This window comes from Pipra filicauda, unplaced genomic scaffold, assembly GCF_003945595.2.
Source record: "Pipra filicauda isolate LSUMZ 115617 unplaced genomic scaffold, ASM394559v2 scaffold341_size774298_pilon, whole genome shotgun sequence".
NCBI lineage: Eukaryota > Metazoa > Chordata > Aves > Passeriformes > Pipridae > Pipra > Pipra filicauda.
The window spans coordinates 538,698-550,977 of NW_024104467.1; the positions used below are offsets into that span (position 1 = coordinate 538,698).

Genomic DNA, 12,280 nt, shown 5'->3' on the forward strand with positions numbered 1-12,280 from the left:
CAGGAGCAAATTACAGGGTAATTCAGCTCGGAATTACTCAGTAATTTGGAAGATAATTACCAGGTAACCTGTGACAACCTGCCCCAGATCCTGCAGGGACAGTGTTTGCATGACATTGGCTGTGTAATTAAAGAGCAGGTCCCTGGATGTGCTCCCGGAGATAAAGGGATACCTGAGGTGTGAGTAAGAGGAATTCAGAGTTACTGCTCAGTGCACTTCAGAAGAACATCAGCTGTGTCATCTTCCCTGACTTCAGGCCAAATCCCAGCCACTTCCAGTCCGCCTCCTGCGGCTGCCTGAGTGAAAATCACATTTCTATCAACTGCAGCTTCAAGAACCAACAATTTCTTGAAGAGGCCTGTTGATGGGAGCCTTCGAGGGAATCACCTCAGCGTTCACCTTCCCCTCCTGGCAGGGGAGGGACCTGCCTCTGCCTCCCCCAGCAGCTGAATGCACAGAAGTGCCCCAGCCCTGCAGAGTCACTGCTGTCAGTCCTGGGCTGCATTTTATAGGCTCTGAACAGCCAGAGGTGACTCCACACCCTGCCTGGATTGGCACCGTCGGTTCAGGAGAATCCCACAATCATGAGGGTTGGAAAAGCCCTCCAGGAGCAAGTCCAGCCTGAATCCCCCCATGTGACTAAAGCACAGCACAAAGGGCCAAGGCTGCTTGTTTTGTGAACACTGCCAGGGCTGGGGACTCCACCACTGCCCTGGGCACTGTGCCAATGTTTGCCCACTCTTCCAGACAAGACCTTCCTGCCTGTCTGTTGGAATCTTCAGTAGAGACCCTTGAAGTGTCCCCAGCCATTGCCTTCCTAAAACCTCAGAGTCCCAGACTGGTTTGGGTTGGAAGAGAGCTTAAAGCACACCCAGTGCCACCCCCTGCCCTGGGCAGGGACACTTTCCACCAGCCCAGGTTGTTCCAAGCCCTGTCCAACCTGGCCTTGGACACTTCCAGGGCTGGGGCAGCCACAGCTTCTCTGGGCAATGCAGGTAAACAGGTAAATAGTCCTGCCCAGGTTCAGCTGCTGTGACAAGACATCAAGGAGCACAGGAACGAGCTGAACTGCCTCCTGGCTTCCCTGAGCTCCTTGCCAGCCCAGATCTGACTGTTGCCTGTCTTTCCTGTGCCAGTTGTACACAATCTGAGTTCAGGACCAGCACCATGGCCTGTCCCTGGGCAGCTCCAGCACAGGGAGGTCCCTGCTGATGCCAGAGCTTCTCTGTGCTCTGACAATAATAAACACAACTAATACACAGAAACACATCATCTGAACTTAACAGCCTGAGCTATGAACACTTCAGGACTCTTTTTTATGAAAGGGAAGCCATAGCAACTATTTATTACAAATAAATCCCAGCAGCCCCTTATCTGGGTGATGATTCAGAAAGGCACAAATGTGTCATGAGGAGCATTTTCCTGAGTCAGACCTATCTGAAACCACACAGAGCAATTGCCATCATTTTCCAGGTGAACTTCAGAAGAAAATTGTGATAGTTCAGCTGTCCCCAGGCCAGCTGATAGGACACCACCTCTTCCACAGAAAGGCAGGGCCTCATCTGTGTCAGGACATCCAGGGCTGGTTCCTTGACTCACAGAGGAGGAGCTGGAGCTTCTGCAGGCAGGGGATGTTCAGGCCCAGGGATCCTGACTGAATCCAGGTGCTGACAAGACCTGTAAGACCGTGTGTCCAAGGGGTTTACAAGCCCTTGAATCCTTGGAAGGCAAATTGGGGAGCCCCAGGGAGGCACTGGGAGTCCTGAGTGTGGTCAGGGCCAGCTGGGCACAGGGACAGTCCCTGTGGAGCTCCTGCATTTCTGGGAGGGAGGAGGGAGGTGGTACCTCCCCCCAGGACTGAACTCAGTGTCTGGAGTGAGCTGGAACTCCAGCTCTGGCCATGGCAGAGAGAACAGAGGGAAGGAAGCAGGGAAGGATGGAGGGAGGTCATTGCAGAAGCAAAGTCCCCAAGATTTCAGTCCTGGTTTTACTCTGTGTGTTGTGTTTGTGTTTCCTCCCCTTGCTTGGGGGTTTTCTGCTTTATTAAAAAAATTCAGACAGAAATTTATACTTTCTATTCCTAGCTAAAATCCTCCAGGTATTTAGCTGGCATTAGTAGTCACCACATGTTATTTCCACTGTCCCCTGAACTACCAGAGCTGCAAATGGTGCTGTGCCAAACTTCTCCTCAGTGCCCACATGGCACTCAAAACTCAGGGTCACTGCAGCATAATCTTCTAATAACAAACATAAAGATGTATTCAGTGACATTTCAGTAAGCTTCTAAGCCAAGTATTTCTCTGGGGGTCATCGATCAACTTTCTTCTTTTCATTCCAGAATTTTTAGTGTGTTCCATTTTCCTCACTCTCACTAGGAATTTTTCTCTCTTACAATCCCACCACTTGGCTTAACAAAGCAAAGCAATTGAAGAAGATCAAGCTAAAAAAGAAGGAATAATAAACCCCACAAATTACTGAGGCAAATGTATGAATGGAAAACAAAAAAACCCCAGTCATTCTGATTTTTTGATAACTCAGTTGTTCATGCAGCTGAGGAAAAAAATAAAGTTATGATTTTTGAAGGTGAAATACTGGATTTTGACAAAAAAACCCTGTCCAAACTCTATCAAAAATTGCTTTAAGCAAAGAGATTTAAGTCTTTCCCTCTAAAATGCATCTGCAGGTGTGACCAGACACTAAGTGGGGTCCTCATGGTTTCCTCCCAGCTTGGGATGTTCTGTGATTCCCCATGATCTGAGGTTTTCTTGTGTTCTTCACTTCACTGGTGAAACACTCCCAGAGGAAACTGGGTGCCTTTGATGACTATTGAAGCCTCTTTCAGGGCTGCACTGAGGGACAGCCCTGGCAAATGCAGCTCCAGGGGCATTTTCCTCCCATTTTCCTCCCGTTTTCCACAACTGAGCTCCCGCTGCCTCACCTGTTGCTGCAACACATTCTCACAGAGGGGAACCAGGAGCTGAGCAAGCTCTGGGCTTTCTCAATTGTGTGTCACCTCAGTGCAGGGGGAAACAATTCCCAAAGCAGAGCTGGCCAGGAGGAGGAATTTTCCACCACCTATTTTGAATGAACGATTTGGTTTTGTTTTGTTGGAAATCTGTCACGGAATTTCTTTATCCAGCGCCCCGAGTTGGATATTTTCCTGTTATTGTCTCTTATCTCAATCCCAGAAGTATGAAAAGAGATCAAACTATCTGAAACAGAGGGTTTTTTTCGTTCTTTACCTTGAAAACGTTTCAGCTTGGCCCTGCAGGGAGCCAGGAGCTTTTCCTGGCTGCACCTCTTGCTCCTTTGCCAAAGGCATCCTGGTAGGCTCCAAACTGGCAGGAGTGGACTCCCTGTGTTTGGATGAAGGGAAGCACATTTGCTCAGCCACAGGCACGTGGCACCCCCAGCCCTCTCCCTCTCCCCCTCTCCTTTGCCCTTCACCTTTTCTCTGTGTTCCCACTCCAGATTTAGCAAATCCTTGGGAGGGTGTTTTGGAGAGTATTTGCTGTTTCTGAGGGTGACAACAAGCACAGAAGCCCCTTGGTCTGAGGCAGCGAAACAAAAGCAGCCTTTGGGGAGACAAGGACTGCAGACAGAGCTCTGAGCCTCCCCCTGTTCCTTCAAAAGCTCTGTGTGGTCCTTCCAGGATGTGTCCAACTGGTCCTATGTCACAGAGGTGTGGAGTCAAGGAATGGTTTGCGTTGGAAGGAACCTTGAAGCTCATCTCATTCCACCCCCTGCCATGGGCAGGGACACCTCCCACTAGCCCAGGTGGCTCCAAGCCCTGTCCAACCTGGCCTTGGACACTTCCAGGGATTCCAGGGGCAGCCACAGCTTCTCTGGGCAACCTGTGCCAGGGCCTCCCCACCCTCACAGGGAAGAACCTCCTCCTTCTCTAATCTTAATTTAAAATCTAATCTACTCTCTTCTAATCTCATATCCTCTAATTTCATCTCATCTCATCTCATCTCTAATCTTCCTCTTCCCATGTATTCTTAACCCACTTTCTTTTGTTTGACTTCTCTGCCCCTTGTCCTGTCACCTCCCCCTCACTGGGGGAAGGTTGTCCTGGCACAAACCCCCAGAACAGCCCTTGCCCTGAGTGTGGCCAAGAGACTCCTGTTACCCATTGATTGGTGTTTCAGATCTGCAAATCCCAAAATAGTTGGGAATTCCATCCCCTTGGAGACAAGGGCTGATGGTGCCCCAGATATGGAACCTTCCTCTGGTTCTTTCAGATCCCTCTGGAGGAGGCACAGACAGCAAAGCAGCAACACAGTGATGTTTTAAAATAGGGTGCAGATGGCCTGGGCACAGCATCATTCCCTTAATAAAGGGCAGAGACCTAAGCTGGGACTTCAAGGCCTTTGGCAGAACGTGCCTGTGGCTCTTCAGTACCATCCTCCAGAGGATTTGCCCCTGTCTTGTGTCCTGCTGCAGTATCTGGTGGTCCCTGCCAGCAAACCTGGCTTGTCAGGCAGCACCTCAGTCTCTGGTGATCAGGTTTTCCTAACCCAGAACAAATTCCTGCATGGTGGGGGGAGGGCTTGAGCCTTTCCTCCAGCTCAGCATCTCTTTGTGTAACAGTTCCCCAGTTGGAGATTATTACCAGGCCCTTTACCAGGGAGATCCCTTTTGTTGAGTGGAAGGGCCCATCTGACACAGAGTTGGGCCCAGAGAGACACAGCCCAGGAACCCTCCAGAGGAGGTGGATAAAATTAGAAATTATTCCCTGGGAGAGTGGCGAGACCCTGGCACAGGTTGGGCAGAGAAGCTGTGGCTGCCCCTGGAATCCTTGGAAGTGTCCAAGGCCAGGTTGGAGCAACCTGGGATGGTGGAAGGTGTCCCTGCCCATGAGGTGGGACTGGATGGACTTTAAGGTCTCTTCCAACCCAAACCATTCCATGATTCTCCGAGGTTTTTTGGAGCAAGTGAGATCTTGCTACTGCTCAGGCCCACGGAAATGAGATGCTCACACTGCCCTGAGAGGTGAGCCCTGGGCTTCTCTGGGACGTGGAATTTGTTCTTGTGTTCACCTCCTGCACAGGCTGCACTGCAGGTCCAGCTGCTCCAGACACCTCCATGATAAATCCTGTTCTGTGCTTTTGTCCTCCTCTGGGAAGGTGTCACTTCTTCCAGAGAGCCAGAACCTCCCCACACATCCCCAGACTGGGAATGCTCACGTTCACCATGTCCTGAAGTGTTTTTCCAGCTCCGTTCAGAGCTGAACAATGCCCAAGGCAGACATTTCCATCATCTGTGTCTGCAGATACCAGCAGACATTTTCCTGCATGTGCCCTGAGAGCTGGGGAGCCCTGGTTCCTTATCAGGCCTTCCCAGGCATGGAAAAACATCCCATCCCTGGTGCAGGTTTCCTTGCTTTAGGAAGAAGACACCTTTGCAAAGTGTGTAGCAACTGGCAAAGAGCCCAACCTGCACCCCAGGGGCCTTTGCAGAGCTGTCCTTGTCACCAAGGAGTGTGAACAGCTACAGGAGGTGACTTTTAGAATATTTCCCAAAAAAGAAATATCATCCAAGGCATCCTGGCACGGTGCTCACACGTAGGTTTTTATAATTGCTGGCCAAATCTTCCTTCAGCTCCTCTTCATTTACATGCAGCATTTGATCAAGTAGTTTCTACTAAAGTTAATGATACTTTTGCCTTAATTAAAACCTAAATGAGGACTCCAACTGGTTTTGTTGCAGCCAATCTGTACGTGGGGCTGGGACTTTGGGGGATGCTTTACAGTGAAGCTGCAAAATCTCTGCTGGGAGTGAGTGCCTGAGTCCCACACAGAGGGGGCAGAGCTGGGAGGAGGAGGGGACAGGAGGAAAAAGGGCTGAAAAACACAGATTGGGTGAAGGTTTTCCAGTTTCTGGGAGCACCTGAATGGTCAGGTCAAGGCAAGGTGAATCCTAAACTGCTCCTGAGGGATCCACAGGCTCCTGACAGGGAGTGTTTATGTAGATCTGGGCAGACTTTATCCTGCTGTGAAATATTTATGCCTCAAATTCATGTCCAAATACAGCAGAATCCTGAATCACTTTAATTTTTGGGGACATGGTGTCTGGTAAAGACCAAGAAGTGTGTGCCTGGTGTCTGCTCTCTGCACTGCCCGTCCAAGGACACGGGGCTGCTGCAGGGGCACCTCTCAGGACTGGCACCTCCAGCAGGAAAGACTGCCAGGAGCAGTTACACAGAGCCCAACATCTTAGATCCACAGCCCTGAGCCCACTCCTCTGGCCCAGCAAGATGGGCATGCATGGGAAAGCAGGAATGGGCACGGCTGGCAGGGCTAAAATTCAGGAGCAGAAACATCCTGCTCATCACCTGGTAGTGCCCAGAGAGATTCAGGTGGGATATCAGGAAAAATGTCTTCACTGACAGAGTGGTCAGGCATTGGCACAGCTGCCCAGTGGTGGAGTCACAGCCCTGGAAGTGTTAAAGAATGGCCTGGATGTGGCACTTGGGGGTGTGGGTTAGTGGGCACAGGAGGACTCAGTCAAAGATCAGATTTGATGGTCTTGGAGGTCTTTTCCAGCCTTAATGATTCTGTGGCTCCTGAGAGAGAGGAACACGGTGTCTCTTTTCCTTTCTCTGGTCACAGAACACGACTCCTCCACCCTCCACCTCTGCCAGTTGTCCCCAGGCTGGACAAACCCTGACCAGGGACTGGTTCTGTGCTTGGCAGTGTCACCGAGCCTCCTCAGCCTCCCAAAAATCCCTTCTCCTTGGGGCCTTTCGTTCTGCCCTTGGAGAGCCAAACCCAGCTGCTCTGAGTGGCTTCTCCCTGTCCTAAAATTGCCTGGGAACAAATGATGCCTGCAAGGAGGCTCAGCAGAGCTCTGTGCCAGGGCTCAGGAGCCAGGAGGAGACACTGCTGGGGACGAGCCTTTGGCGAGGACAAACGCCAGCGAGCTGTGATCGATGGGCTGGAGCAGCTCTGGGCTCGTGAGGGGCTCTGTCTGTACATGTGTATGACCCGGGGGTTCTGTCATCCCTCTCCTCTGTCACACTGTGCTCTTCTAATCCATGTGGTGAAATGAGTTTGGAGATTGCTGAGGGCACAGACACGCTCCAGTGATCGAAGGGAGAGCAAGGCATGGATATGAAATCCCGCCCCGGGGGGAGAATTACATCCCTGCTTTTGTGCAATGTATAATTAACCAGTGGAACTCATTTCTGTGATATATTATCGAGGCAAATGTCTGCACTGAGCTTCAAATAACGATCAGACAGAAGTGGGGAATGGAAAGTTTCACAGAGCAGGGCTGGCTGCAGTTCCTGCTGCTGGGAGTGGGACAGCCCAGCTCCCTCCCTTGGGGCAGCCAGGGAATGGGAACTGAAATGGAACTTTGCCACAGCTGACTGGACATCTGGATGAGCAGCTGAGCCTCCTGCTCCTTAGGAGGGCAGGGTTGGATGGGATATTGGGCAGAAGTTGTTCCCTGTGAGGGTGGGGAGGCCCTGGCACAGGTTGCCCAGAGAAGCTGTGGCTGCCCCTGGATCCCTGGAAGTGCCCAAGGCCAGGTTGGACGGGGCTTGGAGCAATCTGGGCTAGTGGAAGGTGTCCCTGCCCATGGCAGGGGGTGGGACTGGATGAGCTTTAAGATCCCCTCCAAGCCAAACTATTCCGGGATTCTCCAGATGTCAGGAGCAGTGCAAGGAGCAGGAGGATGCTCTGGACAGAGAAAGTACAGTAATTAGGGAGCTAAACCAGCGTGCAGGAGAGATTGGATCCTCAGGCTCAGCAGGGCATGTGTCCATCCCAGCCAATGCCAGGCTCCCCAGGCCTGACCCACAGGCTGGGCAGGGCCTTGGGTGAGTCTGACAAAGGAAAGGTTGCAGTGAGTGCTCCTGCCCTGCCCCACCCAGGGGGTATCTCAGCACCCCAGGGCTGCTCAGGGGACCCCACAGCACAGGATAGCCAAGGTTGGAATGGACACCTGAGGTCATCGAGTCCAGGCATGGAGTGCCAGGTCCAGCACTGAACCTTGGCCCCAGCACAGACACCTCAGCTGAGGGAACAGATCCACAGTGATGTGTCACATCCACACACAGAGACAGGGAGGTCTCTTAACTGGGACCTGCTCCATCCTCGATATTTAGGAGTGGAAAAACCCCTCTGTGCCCTCTGAGTTGTAAGGAACAGTTGGGAGCTGCTGCTGCCTCACTGTTCCCACTGTGCCAACAGTGGAAACCTGTTCAGGTCTGTACATTTACCCCTCTGGTTCAGACCTGGGCACTGAAGTGATGCAAACCAGACAGAGGGATTTCAGGCTGTGGCTTCTGCGCTGGTGCATCTAAATATTTAAGATTGCAGGTGCAGGTGTGAGGCTGTGCAAGGACCAGGGATTGAAGAGTAAGTGTGAGAAGAGTTAATCCTTTTTACAGAGCCTATTCAATGTCTGCCAGAGTTCAAGAAGAGTTTGTCCTGTGCAGGGCCAGGAGTTGGACTTGATGATCCCTGTGAGTCCCTTCCAACACAGGATACTCCATAATTCTATGATTCTACCAGGATGAGGTTTAAATAGTCCCACAGGGTTTCCCCCCTGGTGAGAAGGTCCCCATGACTTTGGGTGAGTGTGTGTGTCTGTGCACAAGCACTGGGAGCTTATTTCCCCTCAGCCAGCAGCTGCTGGTTGGTGGTTCGGTGCCGCTGCCCCACTTGGCAGGCTCGTGGTGTGTTCTTTGCTTCCCTTTTTAAAACTCTGGATCACATTTCCAAGTGAAATCTCTCTTAAGGAAACAATTGAGAATCAAGGCTGCTGTGCCAGAAATCACAGAGCCCTTGGAGCTGATGCACAGGCAAGGAATCAGTGTCCTCACTGCAGCCCTTGTCCTTGGGCATCACCTCCTGGAGGGGACCCAAAGCTCGTCACAAGGGCAGAGGGTGAAGCACAAAGTGTTACAAACACCAGCAGGGGCAGGAGGAGGGGGAGAGGAGCTGGCAGAGCTGGGATCCAGCACAGCAGCTCCAGGAGCTCCTCAGATCTGGTGCTGCTGCTGCTGGAGAGGAGGAAGCCAACAGGAAACAGAGGGAAAGGCCAAAAAATACAACTGTGCTGACTGGGAGGAAACTGCTTGGCAAGGAGGAATCCAGGTCGGTGAGGAACGTGCCCAGTGGCCTCCAAGGCTTCAGAACTGCAGAAATCCCTGCCTTGGATAAACACAATCCCTGGAGGATCAAACACACTGTGCTCCTTTGCGAGCACAGATCTGAGCAGGGCAAAGATGGTGCATCCAGCTCTCAGAATCAGAAAATTCTGTGTCCTTGCTTCCATTTTTATTCAGCATTTTTGACTCGAGGCACCCAAAGGCACAAAATGTCATGAAGAAAAAGCAAGGATGGGTAACCCTGTTTCTTCATTTACGCCCACAGTTCTACAGCAGCTTGTACCAACTCCTGAGCTTTGCTCTGAGCTGGTTTCCCCCTGCTCTGTGCCAGGGGGAAGCTGACTCCTCCAGGCAAGGATTACACTCTTCTGCAACTCCCCTCTGGGATTTTTGCTGTTCCAGGGTGGGGACAAACTGTCTCCATATCTCTTTGCTTCCTCCCCCAACATGGGAAGGTTTGGGAAGAGGGGAGGGGAAGGAGGAAGGGGAATGTAGAAGGGGAAGGGAAAGGAGAAGGGGAAAGGGAAAGGGAAAGGGAAAGGGAAAGGGAAAGGGAAAGGGAAAGGGAAAGGGAAAGGGAAAGGGAAAGGGAAAGGGAAAGGGAAAGGGAAAGGAAGGGGAAGAGAACTCTTTCTCTTAGAAAGGAGGTACAATAATCATCTTATACAAGTGCCTGACCAGTTGACTCCCAGCTAGAGCAGACATTCCTGTTTGAACTCCCTCTGCTGCACTTGGCTGACACGTTCTTTGGGAAATGGGACAGTGCCTGTGAGTCCAGACTCCCTGTCTGTGGAAAAGGCCTCCCCACCTGCTCCATGTGACTGCATTGGTCAAAAGTGTTATCTCTAAGATCTCATTTCCTGGCCTGGGTGCAGGACTGGAGACAGGTACCTGTGGCCAGGTGAGGATTAACATGACAATTTTTCCTGGGGGTTCCAGGGGCTGAGGCTGCTCCATGGTGACTCCAGCAATGCCCTGGGACAGCCCCCACACATGGCTTTGCTCGTGCAGGAATCTTCACCAGGTGAAGTCAAACATGAGCCAGCTCAGCAGCATCCTTGCAGTGTCCTGGTTCCTGAGAGTGTTTTACTGCCAGAACATTCATGGAACAGCTCGTTTGCAGCTGGGCCTGGAAACCCCTCAAGTGCCTCAGGAGCAGATCCTGCTGGGGAATCCCAGCAGTGGGAATTGCTGAGGCCTCTTCCCTGCTGCTTCCAGCCCCTGCTGTCCCTCCCCACTGCTGGGAGCTGGGGCAGGGTGGGCTGAGTGAAATCTTCCACTGGAGAGGAGGAAACCAAAGACAGGGTCCTCCCCACAGGACTGTCCTCCAGGAGGGGAACTGTGCTGGGGCAGAGGCTGAGAAACCCTTGGGGTCTGAGCTCCTCACACTGGACAAGTACCTGGGGCTGTGTGAGCAGGGAACAGAGACACCAAAGTCTGTCCCTGTGCCACAGCTGGGCTGGAGTCCTGTGCCCAGTGCTCAGGTCAGAGCAGACTCTGTGAGAGCTGGGGGAGCTGTGTGGGGACCCACCAGAGGGGATGGCAGGGCTGGGTCAGTGCCCATGGACCTGAGGAGCGTTTGCTCAGGAAACACTCTGCAATCCATCAGGCACGAGGGGAACGAGACCCAGAGGGGTGGGACTGGGAACGGGACCAACCTGGAGCAGGGAGGAACTTCGTGTCTTGAACTGACAGTTTGGGGTTTGGAGGTAGAATTTTGGAAAAACGCTTAGATTTAAGCTCAGACATTGCCCAGGGAGCAGGAAGGACCTCGGGGCAGTTGGAGGACCCAGGAGATCAGGAATTATGTCTAAATCTTCAGCCTGACCTCACCATGGAGGAGAAAGCCACACCCAGGGCAGTAGCTGGTGCTGTGGCACTGGGGATGTGCTGGGAGCAGGTCACCCACAGTCCTGTGTCTGGACACAAATGTGCAGGTATTTCTTGTTCCAGGTGAGTTATAGCCATGCTGTGGCTCCAGATCCTCAGGAAAGTTTATGTCACTTATCCTGGGATACACTGGGTTGTTAATGATTTGGGAACTGCTGGTGGATCTCTGGCTGTGTGAGAGGGAGGCAGCAGAGCCCACCCCATCCAACCTCAGCAGAGCTGTCGAGCCCCAGGGCCCTGCCCAGCCCACCCCTCCCTCACCTTCTCTGCTCATGATCTTTGGGAGCACGAGCTCAGCACCCCTGTGAAAGCATTTCCACGTGTGGGAGGACAGAGCAGACCCATTTTCCAGCCCAGCAGCCAGATCCCTGTCGAGGCCAGGCACGTGCCAGGGTGGTGGCTCCAGCCCTGCTCCAGGACACCTCGCTCCAGGAGCTGTTATTTGTCTCTTCTAATGCCAAGGCCCCTCAGCCCAGGGGTTGCCCTCAGCCATCCTGGTGCTGCTCCACCATTCAGAGCTCCGAGGAAGAGATGAAATCCTGTTCCTTCCTGCAGCTCAGCTGGCAGGGCTGGGAGCAGGGGGCAGCCCCAGGGGAGGACCCCAGCTCAGGACACAAGGAGTGTGGGACCTCGGGCAAACCCTGCCCTGCCTCTCCATCTGGGGGAAGGCTGCAGGAATTTCCTGCCATTGGATTTCAGCAGTGACTGGCTGGGAGGGGGAACCAAATCTGGAGGCTTTGGGTCAAAACTTCTCCTCCCAGATCTTGTGGAGAGCCTCCCCAGTTCCCAAAGCACTGTCCATGGACAAGGACCTCCATGGCCCCTGGAGCTCTTCCTCCTCCTCTGCAAGGCAGGAGATAGAAATGACTTTGTTTACTTGCCACGTTTTAGCCCCGTTCCCCCTCAGCTTCCTGCTTGTTCAGACTGTTCCCTCTTTATCTCCCCAGACAATCTCCATTGCCTTTGTTTGGCTTCCAGAAAATCCCCGTTCTAACCAGGCAGGAGGAAAAGCAAATTCAACGGCTTCCTCTGACAAAGGAGGAGTTTGGGGAAGGCACAGCCCAGGGCAGGGCAGCGTGTTTTGCTCATGCCACGAGTGGGTAGTGTTCAAACCTTCCCGTGCTCTCATCCAGGTTGTTCTCTGCAGTGGGAGGGGGAAATCAGGTCCAGGAGAGACTGAATACAAATCATGCCTCCTTGGATTTTTCAGAAGAATAATTCCTTTGTTGGTTCCTCTGACTCTGGGCAGCCCCCAAACAGACCCAC

At 52.6% G+C, this 12,280-nt stretch overlaps 1 long non-coding RNA gene across 1 annotated transcript; it reads right to left on the reverse strand.

The window, feature by feature from the left end:
• Nucleotides 1-1,340: 1,340 nt before the first annotated feature.
• On the reverse strand, nt 1,341-3,606 carry LOC113984316. The gene is made up of 3 exons (XR_003539457.2): nt 3,448-3,606; nt 3,243-3,356; nt 1,341-1,677 (listed from the first exon to the last, which is right to left on the reverse strand). It is a non-coding gene; the product is annotated as an uncharacterized LOC113984316 (long non-coding RNA).
• Nucleotides 3,607-12,280: the final 8,674 nt, after the last annotated feature.